We start from the raw sequence: 22,573 nt of genomic DNA, 5'->3' as shown, positions 1-22,573 counted from the left end.
TGTTTGGATGTAACAAAACACTGAAATTAGAAAATTGGGCAAAAGAAAAAAAACATTGCAAGTCTTTCATTTGCATAAATTGGAAGATGATCTGAATTAAATAGACATGCTTTATCTTTATAGTTGCTAACATTCTGCATGGCTTAAAACTTTCTGCTTGAAGTGGTTTATCATAAATAGACATTTCTGAAGGTCCCCCAAGGCAGACAAGTGCACTTCTAGAGAATTAGACACAGCTTTGTTTGAAAGCAGCCTAAATTTCTTTAATTTCAGTGAGAGAAAAAATGTCAAGTAACATGTAACATAAGCTTTACCCTGATCATCTTTGATGGAGTCTGTCAGTAATATCCATTCTTAGTTCAAATAAAACTAATTTTGTTTTCCACTTTCTGAACTGGAGTATCCATCTCAGTTTCAGTGCTTGGCAGAGATGATAAAATGGGCAACAAAGAAACCAGGTTTATCCATAGGCAATCTCAGAGTGGAGCAAAATCTCTGTCATTGTCTCTGCAGACACGCCTCTCCAGCACAAACACAAATTGCAGCCTCCAAGGTTAAATGTTAGAAGATTTCCTCATCTACAATTCCATCTCCTCTGACCTGCTCATTCACTGCTCCTGGCAGAGTGCAAGGACTAGATTTCAAGCCTTTGTTTAATTAATTACCACCAACAGAAATGAATTTAAAGTTTTTTAACTGATCACGAGGATCCTTGAAGGCAGCTCCCGGTGAAACTCCTGCTCTCACACCAGAATATAATGGAGTGGCTGCACTGATATCAGTGAAGCACTTGAGAAATTCATCATTGCAGCATAGGTCAGGCAGTGGTCCCTGGGCCCTGTAAGATGTTGACCTATTCAGAGAAAGGTCAGTTTGCTGCAGAAGACAGTTTATAAGTGGAAAAGAGCCCAACATATACTGAGGCTGAAGGCTTTTGATCTAACCAGGAGCATTCTGCACACACTTGAACTAACAGGAGCACAGGTATATTCTGAAGTACATAAAAGCTGATTTTGTGTGAGATTTTACAACTTCAGACACCTATATTTTAAAGAATTTAATTTAGCTTTCTCTTCATTATCCTTGAGCAGTAAATTCATCAATGCTTTAAAGCAGAAATTTCTGCTCCTCAACATCTGCATGTTCTTACCTCAGTCAGTGATTTATAGAGTTTCAGTGAATTTTGCAAGCATGATATGGGCTCTTACCATTAACCTTGTTCATAACAAAACTCCCAAAACCCACAGCATCCACCCAGAAAAAAATACTGTGATGAGCAACCAGGAAAACTGTAATGCTTATTGACTCCTCTACACAAACCCCTGTGCATCCAGAATTGTCCAAGGCCCTGAGCTCTGTTGCTCTCAGCCTTGCAGCAATTTCGTATGCAAAATAAGTCACTGAGATTCTTTCTGCTTCGGATAAACCATTGTGAAATTTGGATATTTCTTCCACATTTTTATGAAGCTGAAATGAACAGGCTGACAGCATAACTCACTCTATATTGATTCCATGCCAGTGCTCGTTAATGGAGAAGCCGATTCTCACTGAATGTATGACCTACTGATATCCCAAGGCAGTTTTTGTCTCAAATACCTCCAAACACACTGAATTATTTAGAGCACAAAAACGTTACAAATGCTTGGTGCATCTGCACATCCATACCTGGGTGTACAGGTATAAATATCCATCAACACCTTTGTGAGCACACACACGCTGAAATTTGGCTGAAGGCACCACCACCATCACATTGCTTTAATAAAACCTCAGGTCCTTCAGCCTCCCACAAAACATCACCTGCAGGTTCCCTGGGGCAAAATAATTTAATCTGTAATTTGATTAACTGTAATGGGTTTATAGGAACAAATCTGGTCATTGTCAATCTATTGGTCTAAAGTTGCAGTTTACTGATCCTTTTTGTCATTAAACACTGCATTGGAAAGGGCTTGTGGTGATATAGAGTATTTGTCTGTGGATAAACACTATATATTTTTTTTTTTGCAAAGTATGAAACCCAAGTCTTCCTTAGATATTCAAAGAAAGCTTTAAAAGCATCAGCCGTGACATTTTGTATAAATATTTTCCAACTGCCCCATGGATTTTGGCACGCATGTGTTCCAACATTAAGAAATGATAAGAGACTTAAGAACAGATATACTGTGAGAAGATATCTTCTTAAATTCTTTATTCAATCAGCTGTGAAACAGTATAATATCTTAAAAGGACACATTTGGTAGCATGAAAGACAAGTGCAGTGAGGCTTGAGCTTGCTAAATTCATTGCATTCTTCAACCTTAGGGCTGCAAATAGGTTATTTTTTAACTGCTCAAGAGGATGGCAGGTATTCTTCAAGCAGCTGGCATTGTGAAGAGATTTAAATCGTGTCTATTTGTTAGCTGGTTTAGTGACTGCTAAAATGGGTGGGTTAAGTTTCTTAGAGGCTTTTTGCTTCCTGATTTCACTCAGTAACTTCTAGCCTAATAACCTGCATTGCCAAGCCTGACGCAGACGATGAATCCACGGCTCCAAATGGATTTGTACACACAGCTTTCGGAGAGCTGGGGACTTGACTTTTGAAGCAGAGCTTGCAGGGTAGCTTAAAATGTGTCTGTGGTAAAATACAGACATAGCTTTTGCTCTGCAAACTGCAGACCTGCCAAACTACTTTGAAATTATTTGTGTAGTCTCTGGGAAATCACTGCAGTTATCTCACAACTCCATCTCAGGCTGTTATGACACTAGAATGCCTTTTGCCTCTCTCTTGTGTTTTCCTGATCTCTTTGAACAAGGAGGCCTGGAAACATTATTCATCCAGCCTCCCAGGTTTGTATTAATTGCATTTATGAAATGGGTTTCATTTACTTGGAAAACCATATGAACTTGTTGAGCATTTCAATCTGGCAACATCTTACTTTTCAAAATTTACTGAAATTTGCTGAAGTCCTGAATTTCGCCTGCATTTTTAATTGATTGTATATCACTTATCTTCCTTTGAAACCTGCACCCAGAACACAGACAGATGGGTGCACTGAAGCATGATATTAATCAAAAAAGAAATCCAAAAATATGCCGTAGCATACGGGCATCTCAGACCATCCACAGAGCTGAGTGTGCTTTGCCAGTCTGGGCAGAGAGTTTGGAATCCCCCTGGTTCTGCACAGAAAACTACACCCATTTTCATGCAGATAGAACACTTTACATGATATTTATCGACAAGGAAGCATCCTTCATCCAGCCTGCTAATGTGGCTGGTTGTGATGCTGGGGCCTGTGCTGCCCAAGAGGCTGCTGCCTCCATCTGCTCCTTTGCCACTGCCATGGCAAAGCCTCTGCTGGGAGGAGGCAGAAGGGGAGCACAGTCCCAAGCTTCACATGGGAAGAGGAACAAACTTGTCACTGCATAAAGGATGGAAGGATTGTCCAAAAGGACACTGCACTCCCAACCAATCTTTGGCTCTGGTAATACAATGGGATTTCTAAAGATGCACCTAATACTTATCTTGGGACATATTCAGTGTCATACTGTGCTGTACAAAGTATTTTCAGAATATATTACAAAGTCCTTGGCATTGCTTAGAGTGTAATTCTCCCAGTAGTTTCTTTCTTCATTACATCAGACAAGAATTACAAAGCACCTACTGAATGCATACATGTATGCTTTAGGATTCACACACCTTTCAAACCAAACCGAATTGCACAGATTCACCCCCTCATGCAGACAGATTTTTCTATACAGTTAATACAAATGGAATCTGCATGAGCCAATCAGCGTGGTATAAAAATGCAATTATTAACACAGTCTAATGTGTGCATTAACAGGAGGGTAAGGCTGTATCTTGCCTCGTGGATGTCAAGAGACCAACCCCCCCCAGACACAGATGGAGAAATGCTATTCCCTGGGAAAGCAGGTGTTCCTGATCAGCCAGACCTTTCTAGGTGAGAAGAGAAAGTTCAGTTCTTTTTTTACTGAGACCCACCTTATACAAATGTTCCCTATGCCTGATTTTAGTTTGAACCCATCTTTGCAAACATTTCTTAAGTCACAGATGTTTCAAGAGGCCTTTTTTCTAATGACCATGGAGGTATGCACAGGCAAACAACTGCATTTGGATGTATCTATTCAAAAACATCTCTCTTGGCCCTGGAATTTGGAGCCCACCTCTCTCTGCATACTGAGAGAAGCAGGTTCTGTGCTCTAAATGTTTGTGTAAGAAAAATTAATTAGGGAAATTAACTATTGAAACCCATAGCATCATCTCCATTCATTCTACTGGGCTCTGGAACCAGCTCAGGGAGCAAAATGTCTGTAGTGTGGGCAGGGACTGATGGGAGAACAGGACTGTGCCAAACATAATCCAAAAGCATTATGCATTTCTGTAACCAGATGGTTACCCAGCAGCTTAACACAGAAAGTGAAATCCTTTCTTATTATTGCTCACCACACAGAGACAGATAAAGATAACAGGCCTGGTAGTGCCATGCTGAAAACTCAGTATGAGCTCCTTCCCACATTGCACTTTTATGACTCTTTTCAAGTTCCTCTCTCCTCTTCAAAACAAAAGTGTTCTTAAAGTTTGATGTTCGAGCATCCTATTTGTGTTTCAGTCTATTATTATACATGACCAAGGATTTTAAATGTGCATTTCTCTGACAAGTATGAATTGTGATAGGTTTTAGCATTCACATCTTACAGTCTAGCTTCAAGCTCTTCTCACACTTGATTTGTATCTCGTGTCTTAGTAGATAACAAAAAAGCACTTTTATATGAGCTATGAATTTTATGCAGATTCTTTTTTACACTGAACCCCGTATTCAAAATCAAAATTGCATATAAACAGTACATGCCAAGCAGCCAAATCAATACCCAAATAATAACTAAAATGTGTTATACTTTCAAGAATATAAGATAAATTAATATAAAGAACATTACGAATCCTTTGAAGCACAACAAAAGGAGCCATGGTTAAAATTTTAACAAGTTAGAATCATTAGCTAAACAAATCCTGACAGCGTAGCTTTGCACTTCCAGTCACACATGCTCAGAACAAAGGCTTGATATGTGAGGCAACTTTAATAGGTCCCTCTGCATATGACTAATTTTTCCTCAAACAGTCATTTTTTATTTCATATTTTACTCTGGATCCCGAAATGTCACATTTTATTAATCTGTGTCACTCATGTGGATTGTTAAAAGAGAAGACTAGCACTGGAAGAAGTGCCTCTCATCATTGCCATACGTATGTGGGATGACAAAGGAATGTGCTAAAATTTGGAGTACCGATTATTAAAAGTAGAACAAGCAAGAATAGAATATAACCTGTTTTCCTTTAACCACATTCCAAACTGCACTTGGAGAAATGGCAACGGCAAGAACTGGTCCAGAAAAATCCGGGCTTGCATTTGTTCCCTCCATAAAACAGGAAAGGGGGACAAATTCACTGGCCCTTGTACCAGCTGTGGCAGAGCTGAGTCCATCTCAACAAAGAACCAAAGATGATAAAACTGGGAATCTGCTTTTATTCCTTCCAGGTCATGTTCCCTGCCCGAGTGAAAACATTTCCCAGCATTCACAGAATTAGCCAAAAGCAGAAACAATGCATTTTGAATAAACTGACTCTCCCCTCAGACAGCACTGACTGTAAATGCCCATGCAGAATTCCACATAACTGCATTGTACCTTAATGAAAATATAGCACACATTTGGGACAGGCTGAAAAAGGTGTTAAGGTTTCTGAGAACAGAAATCTGTTCTAAATGATGCATTTTAATGGTATATCCTTTCTCTTAATAATAGAGAGAAATTGTAAATAATTTCTTTTAACAAAAACATGAAGGAGAGGAAAGAAGGAGCTCTAGAGAAAAAAAAATATAGAAATGTGAGGAATTGAATATACAAAAACGTAATTGCAAGTTGTGTAGAAGATATTATCACCAATTCCAAAACATTTGCCTGAGGAACAGGCAGTACAAACACAGTTACACAGCCTATCCCAAAGAGGAAATAAAACCAAGCAAACTACTGAAATAATTATCACAGCTCAGTTGTTTACCAACCTGCTCCAACCAAACAAAAATATTATCACAAAAATAAAATAAACACACTGCACTGGCAGAACCACTGGGTGACAGGGGGAGGGTACCTAAGGGTATAGAACAGCACTTAACAATTTATATTCACTAAGTGTAAATTTATTTCTATTTCTAATTGAGGCAACAAATTAGTTTATCAGTAATGATCTCAGTTTACTGCCCATCCATACTGCAGCTTTCCTGCCTGTGCTTCACAGAATTATCTCTTTCTAAGTCCTAGCTTTACTTAGTGAATTGTGAGGACCAGATTAAGTCTGAAGAGTAGCTAGATTGAGTAAAACAGAAATACTCTTCCTCTCACAGAATGCAAAGTTGCAGATGGACACTGAAAATGCCACTGAGAGCTTTCCTTGGAATTGATTTAAATTAGGAATCTCTCCAGCTTTCCAATGGTTTCCTAATGAAGGGCTCTAAGAATTGTGGCCCTAAATGTAGATGTTTAGAAGATGAACATTTCAAGACAGTGATGTAGCAGAAAAATGATGTAATTTTATAAAAGATACTTTGCTATATATTGTCACACAGCTACCATAGAGCATAAATGGCATTTGACCCTAACTCTTTTATATTTGCATGCCTGATATTCATTTGGGCATCTGCCTGAGGAGGAAATACAACAGATGGATACAGGCAGAGATGGAGACCTACAGAAAAATAAGCAGACAGTGTTTGTCTTGGTACCATCAAACGGGGATTAAACAATTTAGGCTTAAGAGATGAACACAATTTCACCAGCATGCCTGTTTTACTGGCCCTCACATCAAGCAAAAGAGTGAGAGCTATACAGATGTCAGGGTCAGATTTGTTCTCAGCTTCCTCTGAAGAAGACTGAGAGGAAAAAAAAAGGGAGACTTTTAAGCCTACTTAAGACTTGATTTTTTTTTTTCTATCAAAAAAATCTTACTGCAGTACTTGAAGTGTATTCAAACAGAATGGTTTCCCACCTAGGTTTGTGGGGTAGAGAGTCTAAGATTAAATGGAAGGTTATATAAAGCAGGCAAACCCACGATTGTTCCTGGTCTTGGCTGAATATGTGCTGAGCAATTTGACAATTATTCAGCTACATCTGCATTCGTGTCACACCCTGGAATACCCCAGTGCTTACCTGCAAGAGGTTCTGATTTGTGACATATTGTTTCCAACCTCCTTGCAAGGAGCATTGTGAGGAAAGCTGTGTTTCTCCCACACACACATATGGTTACATAGACAGGAATTAAGAAATATCTTTCTTATCTTTCTCTGGCTGTCCACACGGCAAGCAAGACTTCCTAGAGACGAGGAACAAAGAAAATAATTAGACATCTGAAAATGAAAACACTGATTTCTGCCCTCGCAGACTGGGGGATAAACAAGAAGCGTCGTCCCTATATTTTGAAACATTTTTACTGACAAGTTTTGCACAAATCAAACAGTGCAATTATGCTTTAACAACCCTTACAAATGGTCCATTAACCCATCAATCTCATCTGGGAAGATGATTTCCCAGCCCCAGATCTGGCAAACAGTACAATGCTGAGGTTGTGAGCAGAACATAAAAACCAGGGCTCTCAGAAATGCGATATTACAACAAGTATAAAGGCTGTTAGACTGATCAACAGCAAACCCCCTGAGACCCATGGCTTCTAAACTGGAACTGGAGTCATTTTAAGTTCAAGTTGTATTTGGAACTAACAGGCACTTCATTCTGGCACACTTCATGTTTATTCCTCTGCCAGGACTGAAGATGGGAGAATGACATTTGAACCAGGCTCTATTGCTGGCATAGTAATCGTCTATTTATTATAAAATATAGGTTTGTTGTTTTTTTTTTTTTTTAATCACATTCTGTGAAAAGTTAGACTTTAAATTGAAGTTTAATCTTCCTTCTCTCACCTTTGAGGCTCTACATAACCCTGCTCCTCATTTCTCATTTGATTTCATCTCTTCTCTCATCACACTTCTCCTATATCACCCCAAAAGCAATTTAACATAATCAAGTATCTAGCTATCACAAAGCCACATCTACAGTTACCTCCCCCTTCTTCAACCAAATTTATTTTATTTTAAAAGCTCATTTACTCACACTATTGTCCCCTCCACCTTCAACCTGAAGGCTCAGTAACTTGCATTCCCTCTCCAGATCTACTACACAATTTGTTTGGAATCCTCCATTTCATCTATTTATCTAGTTTCTTCTAGATTTCATTAAGACAGGCATTGCTTTCACTCCTAAACAGCCAGGTTGCTTTGATCATAGTAAAATTTCCTCAGGGAAGCAATTCCTCCTTTCACTTACTGTTATATCTTGCCTTTAAAAACAACAAGAAGATAGATTGGGGCTTAAGATAAATGATTGAGTGGCTCATATTTTATAAAAGCCAGTTTACTTAACACTAATAGTGAAGAGGTGTTGACAGTTTAGGCAACAATTTATAAGAGTGGAATGAAATCACTATGATTTATTCTGGTGCTCTTCTGTGCCTATAATTCTGGAAGTTACAGGTAAGAAGTCTGTACCAGAGGAAAGGAAAATACAACCTGGATGTGTCAGCATTTGCAGGACTAAAATATTGCTTGCAGATATATCTGGAGATAATAATGCACTGCTGGGATTGAAAGAGTCCCACAGACACTGCCAAACACATGTTGGCATAACTTCCCTACCCTGGGCTCAGGGAGCCACTCCAACCTGAAATAATTCACCTTCTCAGGAGAGCCTGAAACATCAGCTCTAGCTGAGTTAAAGGAGCTCCATAGTACAGATTCTTCATGTTTTAATCAAAACCTCATGTTTACCATTTTACTCAGAATGAACCACTGCCCTTCCACTGCTTGGTGAAAAATGTTTTCAAGTTGTTGTACCAGATAACTGAGAGTGATTACATTTACACCAATTTCTTTATTCCATTTTCTCACTGCAGGCATCTCTGTGCCACGCAGCTTCAAGAGGCAAACAAAAAAAAAAAAAAACAGCTTTGCAACCTCTCTGACAAAGAATATTTTTGGCAACCACACTGCAGTAACGTGAGGTGTTGGGAAATCAAAGACTTCCTGAGCAGTTGAGCAAACATATTGAAAGAAAGCCAAAGAACTGAGCACAAATCCTTTACAAGATGGGAAGACCCTTCTTTAAAAACATACAGTCTGAATAAAGTCACCTGTTTATACTGAATGCCCTTCCTGGTAAGCACGAAAAGCAGAATAAGAAATAAAAGATGTTGAAGTTAAAAATAATTTTGTCTCATCTGTGATAATACTTTCAGGTGTAATTAATATTGGAACACATAAAAGGCTTAACTGCTTTATATACATATTTAAGAAACAGGAATGCTGCTTCATGGCCCAGGCAGAGGTGTAATAGGAAAAAAGTGAATCAAATGAGTACCTTGATACTAAGATTCCTCTAGGAAGATAAATTTAATTGTTTTTAAATTCAAATAACTATATAGAATTCCCAAACCCTCACTAACTTCAGCATCTCTAAGAAATATCCATAACCTCCTCAAAACCTCAGCCTTACATTAAGTGGCACCTGATCTGGTTTGGGATTAATTAGACACACCAAAAACACTGAGTGCTGCCACCTGATACTTTTTAACTCTTTCTATCCTAAACCTGAAAATGAGTGTTGTTCACTGACAAGCTGACTCCTGGCTCTGTGCTGAGTGTCAAGTACTCTTTTTCATTAAGTTACTATACAAAAAAAGTGAGTAAATCTCCTGATCTTGGCCAGTCATGACTTCTCCCTCCATCTCCAGCAAAACCTCCTTTCTGCAAACAGTTTCTTCTCAGAAACCCTCCTCACTGACAAAATGTAACCATTTGTAAGTTTTGGAGGCCCATTTTCACCTTCCATTGCCCATGATGATTACTTTCCCGATGAGATGAGACTTTTCCAGAAAAGATTAGCATCCTTGAAGACCTTAGAAAAAAAACTTTGTGTGTTGTTTTCAATTTATCTGCAGAATGCCAGGTTTTAGAAAGGCTAATTTTAGGAATGGGGTGTCAATCCAAGTTCACCCCTCGAGAACTGAGTGTATATCTACAGTGGACATAACTTCAGGAAGCAAATTTACATCATCCACTCCACTTTGATGCAGATATTAGAACTTTCTTGGAATTTCACTACTGTTCCTGAACCTCCAGTCACAGACATATTTTAACCTTATGAGGACTGTAATATTTTTTCATATGGGCTGAGACAACTATTTTTTTTTCTACTGTTTAGTAAGTAAAACTATATTTAAACTACAATATCTGAAGCAAGCCTACTCATTTAACAGCAACTTGAAAGGCACAAAAGACTCAGGAAAACAAAATAATTAAACTAAGGAAAAAAAAAATTAATTTTCAGCAATTACCAGTCAGTGACAGGAAAAAAAACCTCCAAGTACCTCATCTATTAAAGAGTGTGCCAACTAAATATACCCCAAAAAGCCCTCATCAGTAAATTCAGGGAGAAGAGCTGCCACCGTGTCGTTGAGCAAGTGCAAGGGCACAGCCCCAGCTCTCTCTAATTACACATCACTCCGTGCACAGCCCAGCGTGTTCCTGGCTGACAGCAGTAAACACAGGCTGATGGAAACTGCTAATTTGGAAATTAGGCACCAAAAATAGAATCTTAATCTGCCACTCCAGCGACTCTGACAGCAGAAGGGATCCATTAATCTGAAGTTTCCCAGAGCAGCCAATCTGGTCTGGGCCAGGGGTGTGTGACAGGCAGGTTATGGATGAGGATCTCAGTGCTCCACCATTCCCATCCCACGCTTCTGGGAATATCCTGCACTCTACTCTGCTTCAGCTAGCCTGGGAAACAAAAATGTCCCTTCAAGCTGATGCATTTAAGCTGAATGTTACTCCTCTTTTGGTGCAAATCTGCTGTCTGTCAAGTCAGTGGTAGATACTTTCATCACTAATGACAGAAACATTTTTGTGTGGACTTTGTGCAGCTCAAGCTCAGCAACAGGAAAAAACACCAAAAAATTGTCCCTTCACTGCCAATATTTAACACTGAAAGAGTTCTGTAATTTTGGATTTCTGCAGTGCAATAGTTTTGAGTGGAGTGGGCTCCAGCCCATGGACAGGCCTGCACAAAGAATCACCTCCCTGCTGTGACAGAGCCTTACTGGAGTAATTCCAGACAACGAATTCAAATACCAGGGATGAGTGATCCTATAGCAGATGTATTGGTTTGCTTTAGCATGTCTTTGTTTGGTGAAGTGATGCTGTATTTTAGTAACAGTGAATTCTTATTCTAAGGAAAACATAAGCACACATCTTTGGGTAAAACTGAGAACACACTCCTACAGTAAGCAATCGCTGACATGTAACTATTTGGATTTTATTGTTAAATTAATATTAAACTAGTTTATGTTGAAGACTGATCAATAAAAGTAACAAGTTCTTTTGCTGTTAATTAACATGCCAGCAGGTATAGTCCATGTATTAAAAAATGTATACATATATGTGTGTGCATGATTGCTACATATGAAAAACGGGGAGTTAATATATAAGTATGTTTAAGAATCTGTATAACAGTGAAGGGTATTTCAAAGTGATGACTCTATTATATTGCTTCCTGCCTTTCTGAGGAAACAAGAAGGAGCAGTCTTCTTCCTCACCTGGGGATGAATAACGCTCCTCTTACTCAATTGCAGTTTCATATTGTTTCTCCTCTCATGAAAACCTTGCACAGAAATAATTCTTTGTGATATCTGCGAGAGGCAGCTTCCTGAGACACAGAAAACTGATTCACAAGAAGATGCATTCATACCACACCTGTAACAATAACTTTTTTTTTTTTTGGTTTGTGCACACCCTGAGCCCCAAGCCATGGCTGCTGCAGGCACCCAGAGCAGGGGTGAGCCCATCCCATCCTCTCTGCCCCTCCAGCACAGCCACACAGGCTCAGAAAACTACAACGGGCTAACAACCCAACACCACACACAGTGTTTTCCTTTCAATCCCTCTGCAAGTTTAGCCTAAATTCAATATGTTTCCACTGTAGGCTATGTTTACTGAAATAAAGCTACATTCAACTATGGGCAACCTGTCTTTGAACATATGCTGTAGGCAGCAATCTAGCAGAGAAATGGGCGACAAGCTGTGAGACTAAACTTTTATCATTGGCTCCATAAATCAAGATGAAAGCTATAGACTTCCTCCTGTGGACCTCATGCAGCCTTGAGAAAGAAAGTTAAAATATTTAGATTGAAAGAACAAAATAATATAAAGAGAAGAGAAAAAACAACTCAAAGCGAAAATTAGTTGAAGCATTTGTCCAGTACTAAATAGAGGTCCAGTTCCCAAGAAAGCACACTTTAATATATATTTTTAAATATATACTTGACATCAATTACTAATTAGTAAGATTAATGATATCTGGGCCATTCAAAAGTGTTTTTTCTTCAGTCCCATTCATGTTGTTAGCACAGAATTCCCACTAATCTAACTGTACAGCAAGTTGTACCAGCACAGCTTTAGTGCAGCAAGTAAGAGTCGTCTTGGTAATTATCACCTGTCAGCTAATTAAGCAATTTACAGCATATTCTATAGGCAGGTAGTAGCACCTGAAGCCCCATAAACAATAAATCCATATAGATTCCATTAAGCATCCAACATATATAAAATTACTGTAGAAAATGGGGTTTGCAGTGATGTTTTTGCACTAATAATGAAAACCACTGTCCTTTGTGATCTCTGGGGAGGAGTTCAAAATTCCTCAATATCTGATTAAAAGAGACTTTGCAATTCTATTGCCTGGCACAGCAAGGAGCTGGAGCTGCTGAGAGAGCCCAGAGGAGGCTCCAGGATGAGCAGAGCATGGAGCAGCTCTGCTGGGAGGAAAGGCTGGCACAGCTGGCATTGTTCACCTGCAGAGGAGAAGCTTTGGGCTGAGCTCAGGGTGGCCTTGCAGGGCCTGAAGGAGCTGCAGGAAAGATGGAGAGAGACAATTGGCAAGGGCTGGAGGGACAGCACCCAGGGAATGGCTGCCAGTGGCAGAGGGCAGGGCTGGATGGGATATTGGGCAGGAATTGTTCCCTGGCAGGGTGGGCAGGGCTGGCACAGGGTGCCCAGAGCAGCTGTGGCTGCCCCTGGATCCCTGGCAGTGCCCAAGGCCAGGCTGGACATGGGGACAGTGGGAGGTGTCCCTGCCATGGCTGGGGTGGAGTAAGATGATCTTTATGGTCCCTTCCCATCCAAACCATTCTATGATTTTATACATTTTTTCCTACCATTTAAGCTATTCCCTTCCTGTGAGGCATTCCTTCTTTCACATCAGAAGGATGGAAGAAATAATCTTACACTGAGCACTAGCATCACATCTAGAAGCAGCATGCAAAGGTAGGGCTTAAACTTCAAAATAAATAAATACATACATAAATAATTCATCCCTAGGACAGAGATGTCCTCTGAAATCCACAGAGCAAAGCTCACCTCTGATAACTCCTCTTGCCCTGCATGCTCCAGTCCCATTGATCTCACCAGGGGATCCTCTCAAAGTGAGAGCTGCTTATTAGAGCTGAGCTTCAATGTGCACATCTAAGAGGGAAATTTTGTCCTTCAGACAGACCTATGATCAAGACATAAATTTGGACAAAAAGGAAACAGGAATATATGAACCACTACTGTATTTGCACAAGCAAAGTGGATAACAAGACAGGCAACGTGAGTGCCTTGAAATAACCTTTACATCTCTGCACACTAAAACTGGGCACAGAAATATGAAAAAACATTCCTCTTGTACCAAAGGCAAATACTAATTATGAAGTTCATTACCCCAAGCAGTAGAAAGAGAAATTATTACAACAATTTTGCCCTTATTTTTCATCTGCTAGTTGTCATGTCCTCTTCTACCCTCTCTCTAATATTATACAGGTTCCATCTTTTTATTTAATCCTCCCAGGCTGGGAAATAATAGAACACAAAAAGTTAACAGGAACCTTCATACTTACCACATTGCCTTGTAAAGGCATCAAATAAAAAAGAGCTGTAATATCTTTCTGACTTGCATTCCTGCCAACGTGGTTCTGACAGAACACCCATTTCAGAGACCTCCTGTATATTTCTTAACCATCTCAGACTAATAGTAAAGTGCTCAAGAGCTAAGTACAAAATATCACAATATTAATATATCTGTCCTTTCAGAGCATTATGTAAGATTTTTTTCTTGTCTCCTGATATGACCAGGACACACCAAAACTATTTCTATTATATAAAAAGGCAAATTTTCCTTATTTCATTTAAAGCCAAGACATTTTCCAAATTCAAATTAATATGCACGTACATTATATCCTCTCTGACACAAATCTATGCAAGATGCTATTTACAGTGTGCCTTTTTACCTACCTACAAATTCTTCTATCAGCAGATAAAAGGGATTTATTGTCAGATTCCCATTTTATCTTCTAACATTTGCCTAGTGGGAAAGCATAAAAGAGATAGGTGACCCCCTGTTTGGGGGTTTGGATCAGTGCTTAGTAATTCCCTGAGACAAATCCTACTTAAGGAGCAACATTCTTGTTTCTTTTTTTGTTAAATCTCAATGTTTGACACCACATTTAGAGCTACAGAAGGTGGATTTACCTGTCCAAAAATTTTAGGAAAAAAACCCCAAGTGTTTCTAAAACTCATTCCAGATATTTGAGTTTAATTTAAAACCTTTGTATTGAAATAAAATAGACAGATACCTTGCTAATTCTGGTGTGCCAGGGCATGGTGTGCTGCTGAGGGAAGGAATGCAGAGATTCCAGGTGTTGGGCATTTGTGTGAATAAGGATGTGCAGAACCAGAGTATGTAACACTCCGACATTTGCAGGCAGAGAATTTCAAACTTCAGTCTTCAGGCAGCTGGACTCTAAACATTGGAATGCAGTGAGAGGATGCTCTGTGCCACAGCCCCTGTGCCACCCCACACCGTGATGGTGCTGCCTCTGTCACATGGAGCAGGTTCACAGGTTTGGAGAAAAGTGACAGTGCCTGGGAGTGTTCCCCAGCCCAATTTGTCTGCAGATACAGCCTCTGCCTCACCTCAGAGAAGGACTTCTGAGGAAACTTCCTGGGAAGCCAAAGGACACCAAGGATAGGTGCAGGAGTGAGGTCACAAAGCTCTAAGGATGCCCTGCTGTTCTTCCTTTCATCACCATGAACCTGGTACCTTTGGCAGGTACAGCTCTATCCTATCTTTGCCAGCTGACAGTGGGGAAAAAAAAGATAGACCTTATCTCCTAGTGATGTTTCCCAGCTGTCATCCAGCTGGAAAAATCCTGCCTTTGCAAAATAAATTCAGTAAAACACTGTTTTTGGTGGCCTTGATAAAATGCCTGTGCTGGCTGTGCTTCTCCTTGGGCCAGTGCCTGTGGGAGATGGAAATGCAGGGCTCTGCTGGCCCTGTGCTCACAGAACAGCTCCAGATCTATTGCTCCAGTGGAGGAACAAATCTGCAGAGAGGAGCAGATTGTGGCCATGGCCTGACTGGATGTCAGGGGGAAGGGAGGTGGTGTCACTGCAGAAACAGAGAGCAGTGAACACACACAGGGAAGTCAGAATGATCCAGGCTAAAACAATCCAAATCCTACAGCAGATCTGAGATCTCTGGTTTTCAAAGCAGATCTCAGTAAATCTCTGAGACAGCACGGTACACACAAACAGTAAATCTCCAGTAGAGCCACATAGGAAAATGTAAATAGTAAATGATATAGTAAAATGTCATCGTGGAGCATTTTGGAGAAGTAGTTTTAGCTTTTAGAGATGGAAATCAAAAACTCCAGCCCTTTGTGCTCTAAGGAAGAGAACTAAAAGCACATTTAAATGCAGATAAAGCCAAAGTAACACCTGCTGTTACATCCTCAATTATTTGAGGGAAAAGTGATGCCTACATTAGAGACAAGGAAACATTGACTGTACAGCTCTTGTAACTGCTACAAGTGCACAAGAATTACACAGCCCAACTGCAGCAGCAGGAGGGGAAAACCTGATATTTTATTTAATAAAAACCTTAATGCTTATCAAAACTATACAGATCTTTATTTTAATTATTTTTTTTCCTTCAAATTGTCATCTTCCTGGACTTACAATTTTACATTTCTCTAACACATTTGAAATTGATGATTTGGGAAATAAGGTGAGATAAAAAATCTGAAAGCAGTAACATAATTAATCTGAACCAAGCTCTCTTATCCTCCACTCTGCTTTATGACTCCAGATGCTGCATTGACCACCTGGCCCCCTCATTCCCCTGCTTTGGCCCTAACAGGATATATCAACATTTTGCTTGTGATTCTATTAAAACTTGATGTTGAATGTTTTCCCACTTGGATGAGACACATTCTTAAAGCTACATAATGCATTTAACAAATCACATTACTTGCCTGAAGATATGCTATACTGGAGGATAATTAATTTTATATTATTCCTATATACAAAAAGATGGAGAGGGCCTTCTTAGAGTCTGGAGTGCCAGGGCAAGATGGAATGGCTGCCAGTGGCAGAGGGCAGGGCTGGATGGGATATTGGGCAGGAATTGTTCCCTGGCAGGGTGGGCAGGGCTGGCACAGGGTGCCCAGAGCAGCTGTGGCTGCCCCTGGATCCCTGGCAGTGCCCAAGGCCAGGCTGGACATTGGGACAGTGGGAGGTGTCCCTGCCATGGCTGGGGTGGGGCTGGGTGGGTTTTAAGGTCCCATCCAACCCAAACCACTCTGGGTCTGTGATGCTGATGACAGCAGGGACCATACTGAGGTATTTTCATCAACTGCCCATAACATCTCCTTTCTCTTTACCCATTATCTCCATCAACACCTGCACCATCCACTGGGAATTATTCTCTCTACTCCACTCCTACCTCTCTCACCCGACCTGAAATGTAGGACATCACACATGGATCCTTTCAGGATAATTTCTACTCTAAAAGCTATGGTTTTGACTGTAACTTTGAATAATTATAGTTATTCTTGTGTACTGTGATACATCCAGCCACTGGATGCCATGCTGTGCTTGGTCTGAATTTGTATAAGTTTCCCATAACAGCTTTTATGAATTGCAAAAACCTGAGTGACAGGTTAAGGGTATGGCTTAATCATGCCATGACCACTTCACCAGAGACCTGAATCACCTGGGCCTGTGAGAAAGGCATTAAAGTGGAGCAGGAGGTATTAAAACCTGCTTCCAACAGCTCTTCCTGCTCTCCTCCCCACCAGCCACTGCCCTCTCTCTTCTCAAGGACTTAGTCCCTGGCAGGGTGTCTCAGCACTACTGGGAGAGGTCAGCCAAACTTTCTGCTCTCATCTGACCCACCCTGAGACAACCCACAAATGGAGTTTAATTCTCTTGCTGTTTTGATGACATCTGTATCTTTCCTTTGGCAGCCATTAAACCCAGTCAGATACAGTCAGTGTGTTTATAAAATATTGGCGTGCACAAAATCACAAAGGCAGCCTCTCCGCTGAACATGGCACTGTGAGTGACAAATCTCTTTAAAAATTAAACTCTTTTCTCCACAAAATCCACACAGAAAACTCAGATCAACAGTAAATACTTTAGAGTCAAATGTTGAACGTGAATATTCCAGTGTGCACTGCAAAAATGAAATCAGGAGAGCAAATAAAAACAGTTCTTCAAATTGCTATGAAAAGGAAAAGGTTTGTGTTTTTTAATAATAGAAAAGTAGGTATGTTAACCACACTCCCTAGGGATGGTAAGGACAAGAGTGATGCAGAAAGGTCCCTCCTACTTGTTACATAATTATAGATAGAAAACTTCTTGAGGATCCACAACTATCACCCACCATCCTACCAGTCTGCCATTCTCTTTTTCCTCTCCTGCCCAGTATTCAGGGGAATAAACAATTCACTTAAACATGAAAACAGTTTTGTTCACTCTGAGTGGACACCTCAAATGTGCCAAAGAGCTTTCCAAGACAAACACATCCTTCCCCACAAGCTACCAAGCCCTGGGCTGTGGAAAATGGTTTTGAGTGCATTTTGTCCTGCTCTCCTCAGGCACAAATAGCTTCCCACGAAAACACCGTGCAGTTATTACATCTTATCTCAGAAGAAAAGCCAACTTATCTACAGGCAATCCTGTGAGAGTTATTTCATTATATTCATATTTATGCATTTTAAAACTCCATGCAGTGCACAGGTCAGGCTCAGCAAAGTCTTGGCTGCAGAGTAACAACAGCAGGACCCTCACTGGGACTGTAATTGCTGGCACAACTCCTCGGCTCTCTTTCATAGGAGCAATGTGGGGATATTTCCTTAGTTAAATGCTGCCTTGCCTTTTGATCCTGTTCCTGCTGATGTTGCTGAGTGGTAATGATCTATGCATCTGGACTATTGATAGATATAAAAATTAATGGCACAGTTAAAGCTGGTTGGGAACTTTTGTTTACTTTGACCTGAATTACCAGAACAACGGAAATTTCAATGTGACTAAAAAGTAAGAAATTTAAAAACTGTTTTAAAAATTACCTACAGTTACATTTTCAAGCCTCAAAAATCTATTGAAACAAACAGACTGATAAGATTTAAAATAATACCAGACATACAGCTCACTTCTGATAAGAGCTTTTCCAATTATACCCACTATGGTGCTGCTACAAACATTTCAGTCATTTCAGCATGACTGTCTCTCCCCTTGTACTAAGAAAATACCTGGATTTTGCTGAATTTGTCTTACATCAGTCCTAAAACCAACAAGAAAAGCTACTGCACAGGTCATTATTTTTTTTTGCAATTAGTTTTCTCCATTCACTCAGGTAATCACTAAATGAATAACAAACAGGAATTTAAATAAAACACTAAATTTGGGCCACTGTAGAAAATATGAAAAGATACAGTCTCTACGACATACAAGTTGGACATAAGATGAGACAGAAAAAAGTGTCATGAAGGTCATTTTAACATTTGATTATGCATTATATTATATTCTATATGCATCTAGAAAAATCTTCCCATGAAGATTCAATTGTGTCACTCCCAGCCATGCCCTTGCACCAGCCCCCAAGAGAAACAAAGGCTTAGGAAGGACTGACATTATATTAGAGGATATACTAGATCATCACATGACTATTTATCTGCAAATCAATTGCAATAAACTCAATAAATGTAATTACAGGAAATCTTGCAATATCTACCTCCTCACAGCGCAGTATTATTTTGCAATCAAAAACGTTCTGATAAAATCAGGTTTGTACAAGTATAATCTGCACTAATAAAATGGTACAAATGGTACAAGCATAAAATCCTTGGGAGAAATGAATGCTGACCTAAAGAATTTAACGTTGGTAAAAGAAGGTGGTCCTTGCAGAAGGAGAGTTTTATGACTACCAAGTAAGCAAGTAACAGATAATAATCTGATCACTTCCGTTTCACACTTATAAAGTACTAGAAAGGAGAAAGATAATGATTTTATTTCAAGACATCTCAATTTAAGTACAAATCAATGAAAACAGAAAAATAAATATTTAAAATGCACATAATCACCTCACTTTATTAAGTGAAATGCTCCATTGGTTAAAAGTTTGATGGTATTATCTACTAAGATTGATATTATTACAACAGATTATTCTTTCCACTGAGACTGCAGACAGAAAAGTGAGGCTCTAGAAGCATATTACTACATTTAATCAAATGTCTTAGAAATAATAGTTCTATTATATTAGCATTTGAACAGCTTTCAATGAACCAACGGGCAGTTGTGTCTTCATCTTTTATTTCTAATCAGCTAATAAATCTACTGGCTGCCAAAGCCATGCCCAGATGTTGGTGTGCATTCTCATTCCTCATCATCTGACTGCAGCCATGTGCACTCCACTTAATGACTTCTGCACACAATGTCTACAGGAGACACAAGCACATTTTTAAAAATTAAGTTTCTCTAGTTAGTCCATCAAGCTGCCACCCTGGTATTTTGTTTATTGACAGAGTGTTTTGGTTTAGAGCCTCTTGTGGAATAAATCCCAGTGGGTGAATCAGAAATGAAAGCACAGGGACGTGTTGGGGTTTCTGAGGGGCAGGATGGGGATGGGGGAAGGCATTGCTCCCAAAGTCCAGAACAAATAATATAGGAAATCAGCACAAGCAGTTTAAATCTAAAAAGGAAAGTGTTATTAGACAAAGAAAAGGTCAAGCTTAAGACTAATTGTTCGGGGTATTTTAGAGACAAATACAAAAGTGAAATTAAAATTATGCCAGACACAGAACATGGGAAATAATAAACTAATAGACCAAGAAAGTAGGATAAAAAAATAAAAGGTCTCAGGAAGAGTTTAGCAGTTCAAACAAAAAAGTATTTATTCTGGGAAGAGCTAAGCAGAGCCTTAATTATGTGACTTTGAAGATGGGTTGTTGTTTGTTTTGGGTTTTTTTTTGGCTTGTTGAATTTATTTGTTGAGTTTGAGGTTCTTTTTGTTGCTGGGAGGGTTTTTTTTTTGGTATGGCTTTTTCTGTGGCTTTCTCCCCCCACCTCCCCCAATTGGTTTCATTAAGCTGTGTACTGGAAAGGACAGGAAATAAACATCTCAAATTCACTTTCTGCATATCACTCACAACTGAGCCAGGTCTCTGCTATACCCCCTGAAGCCATCCCTTTTCCACGCTGAAAAATCCTGTTTGATTTAATGTCCCATATACAGAACACGTCCCATATTTGATTCTCCTTGGTGTGCTTCGTGGGAAAACTTAAATTATTTGAACAAACGGACATAAAATCCCTGGAATAACACTCTATCTGTCAACTGAATGTACCTTAAATGAGACCTGAAATGTTTTAAACCAAACGAGTTGGGTGTGGAGAGCAGTGAAGTCACAACAACCTGGACAGAACCAATGGAATTTTGCTCGGGGGCCGTGCCTGAGTCGCCCCCAGGTTTTGCAGAGCACAAAGCAGGCTCTCCAGCCCACCCAGGATGCCAAGGCACTGCTATCAAACTGTGCAGGAGATAAATCCTCCCAGCTAAGCACAGAAATAAATGACATATCACAACTGTTAAGCTCCACAGCTGTGAGAGTGGTGCTTTAAAAATGAAGCACATAAACCATATTGGAGAGGTGTTTGATAATGATCCCACAGTCACAGTCCAAAAGGCTGCCTGCTCAACAGAACCTTCTGGGGACTCACATAATTCTTTCCCCAGCTTTAGGCTCCCAGTTAGGCTCAGGATTACAGCTGCTCAGGCCAGGACATGTGGAGAAAGCAGGGCAGCTTAAGAATCTTTCTGTTAAAGCTGAAGGCTGCCAGCAATAGACAAATATTAAAGTAAAAGTTATCCTGAAATTTTAATTTTGGATTTAAGCGTCTGAACCTTGCTTGTGTCTGGTGAAAAGCCACCCGAGCTAGTTTGTAATCATCACTGCTCTACTGGGCTGACCTGAGCATTCAAATCATGGGATTCTATTTGGAAGGATGATTGATTTCAGTCTTTTAAATAGACCCCTCATCCACATAGGAATTGAAAGAAAAAGAAATAAGAGCTTGATGGTGAGCTGCCTATTCAGCTCCCCATGCTTATTTTTTTCCTGAAAGGTCAGATAATTGAAAATTGCAATTTACCTGTCTTGGAAAAAAAACCAGAAGAAAGCAGGCATTGTGATACAGACTTACTAATAGCACAGTCAAGACACGTAGTTACACTGTGCTTACCTCATCTGCATTGTTTTCATTTACTTAATTTCAATTAGATTGCAAATTATACAGGGATTAAGGTGTTTCTGCTGTGTGACCTATTCAATTTTGCAGTCAATTGATTTCTACTTATTTAGTAAGTGTTTGGACGTTAGCTGCCATGGCAGTTAGATTTGCACTTGAAGTCAACTCTCCAGCATGGCAAGATGCTCACAAGTTTTGTTCCTCAAGAGTATGATAGAGGAAATAATAAGGTGCAGGAAAGGATCTGGATGAAGGGTTTAAGTCACCAATGGAATAATTAGGCAAAAACAAACACTATATGTATAGTAGGACTCGTTAACAAAGCACTTTGCAAAACTCAGTGTTATCCTTCCACTCCATCAGGGTCTTAAGATAAAGATTTAGTTTCAGCATCTTTCAACATCTTCCATAAAGATCAGTTTCAGTATCTTTCTTCAAAAATACTGATGGGAAAACACTAATGAGGCAGAGATTCAAAGAGAACCAAGAAAAGTGTTAACTGCTCAAGCAAAGGGGAAGAGAAAGGGGGGAAGGCTGGCCCAGAGCTGTTCAAGCCAGAGAAGAAAATTCCAGGGGAAAGGGAGAGGGGAGGACATGACAAGAGTCTTCAAATGCAGTATTCTGCTGCAGGCAAGAACAGTGATTACTTATGGCTCTGGTCAATATAGCAGCAAGAGGATTAAGCTGCAGCAAGGAAGAGCTGGGTTGGACATCAAGAATAATGTTCAAGTTACTGAAGTACTGAAGGAGTTCACTGAAGCAGTTCAGTTTCTATCAGTGAATCTTTAGCAGTTGGACATGCAACTGTCAGAAATGACAGAGAGTTTATCCGGATTTTCACAAAGGGCAGAAATAATGAA

The 22,573-nt window shown here is 39.8% G+C and overlaps 1 long non-coding RNA gene across 1 annotated transcript in view; it reads right to left on the bottom strand.

The window, feature by feature from the left end:
* Positions 1-7,099: 7,099 nt before the first annotated feature.
* LOC148222341 (uncharacterized) overlaps positions 7,100-22,573 on the bottom strand; it is a 200,568-nt gene continuing 185,094 nt past the window's right edge. Inside the window, exon 3 of the long non-coding RNA XR_015806162.1 lies at positions 7,100-7,357. This is a non-coding gene — a long non-coding RNA (uncharacterized LOC148222341). The remainder of the gene's footprint in view (positions 7,358-22,573) is intronic.

This window comes from Sturnus vulgaris, chromosome 12 (assembly GCF_052056855.1).
Source record: "Sturnus vulgaris isolate bStuVul1 chromosome 12, bStuVul1.hap1, whole genome shotgun sequence".
Lineage (NCBI taxonomy): Eukaryota > Metazoa > Chordata > Aves > Passeriformes > Sturnidae > Sturnus > Sturnus vulgaris.
This window is presented reverse-complemented; position numbering and strand designations above follow the sequence as displayed.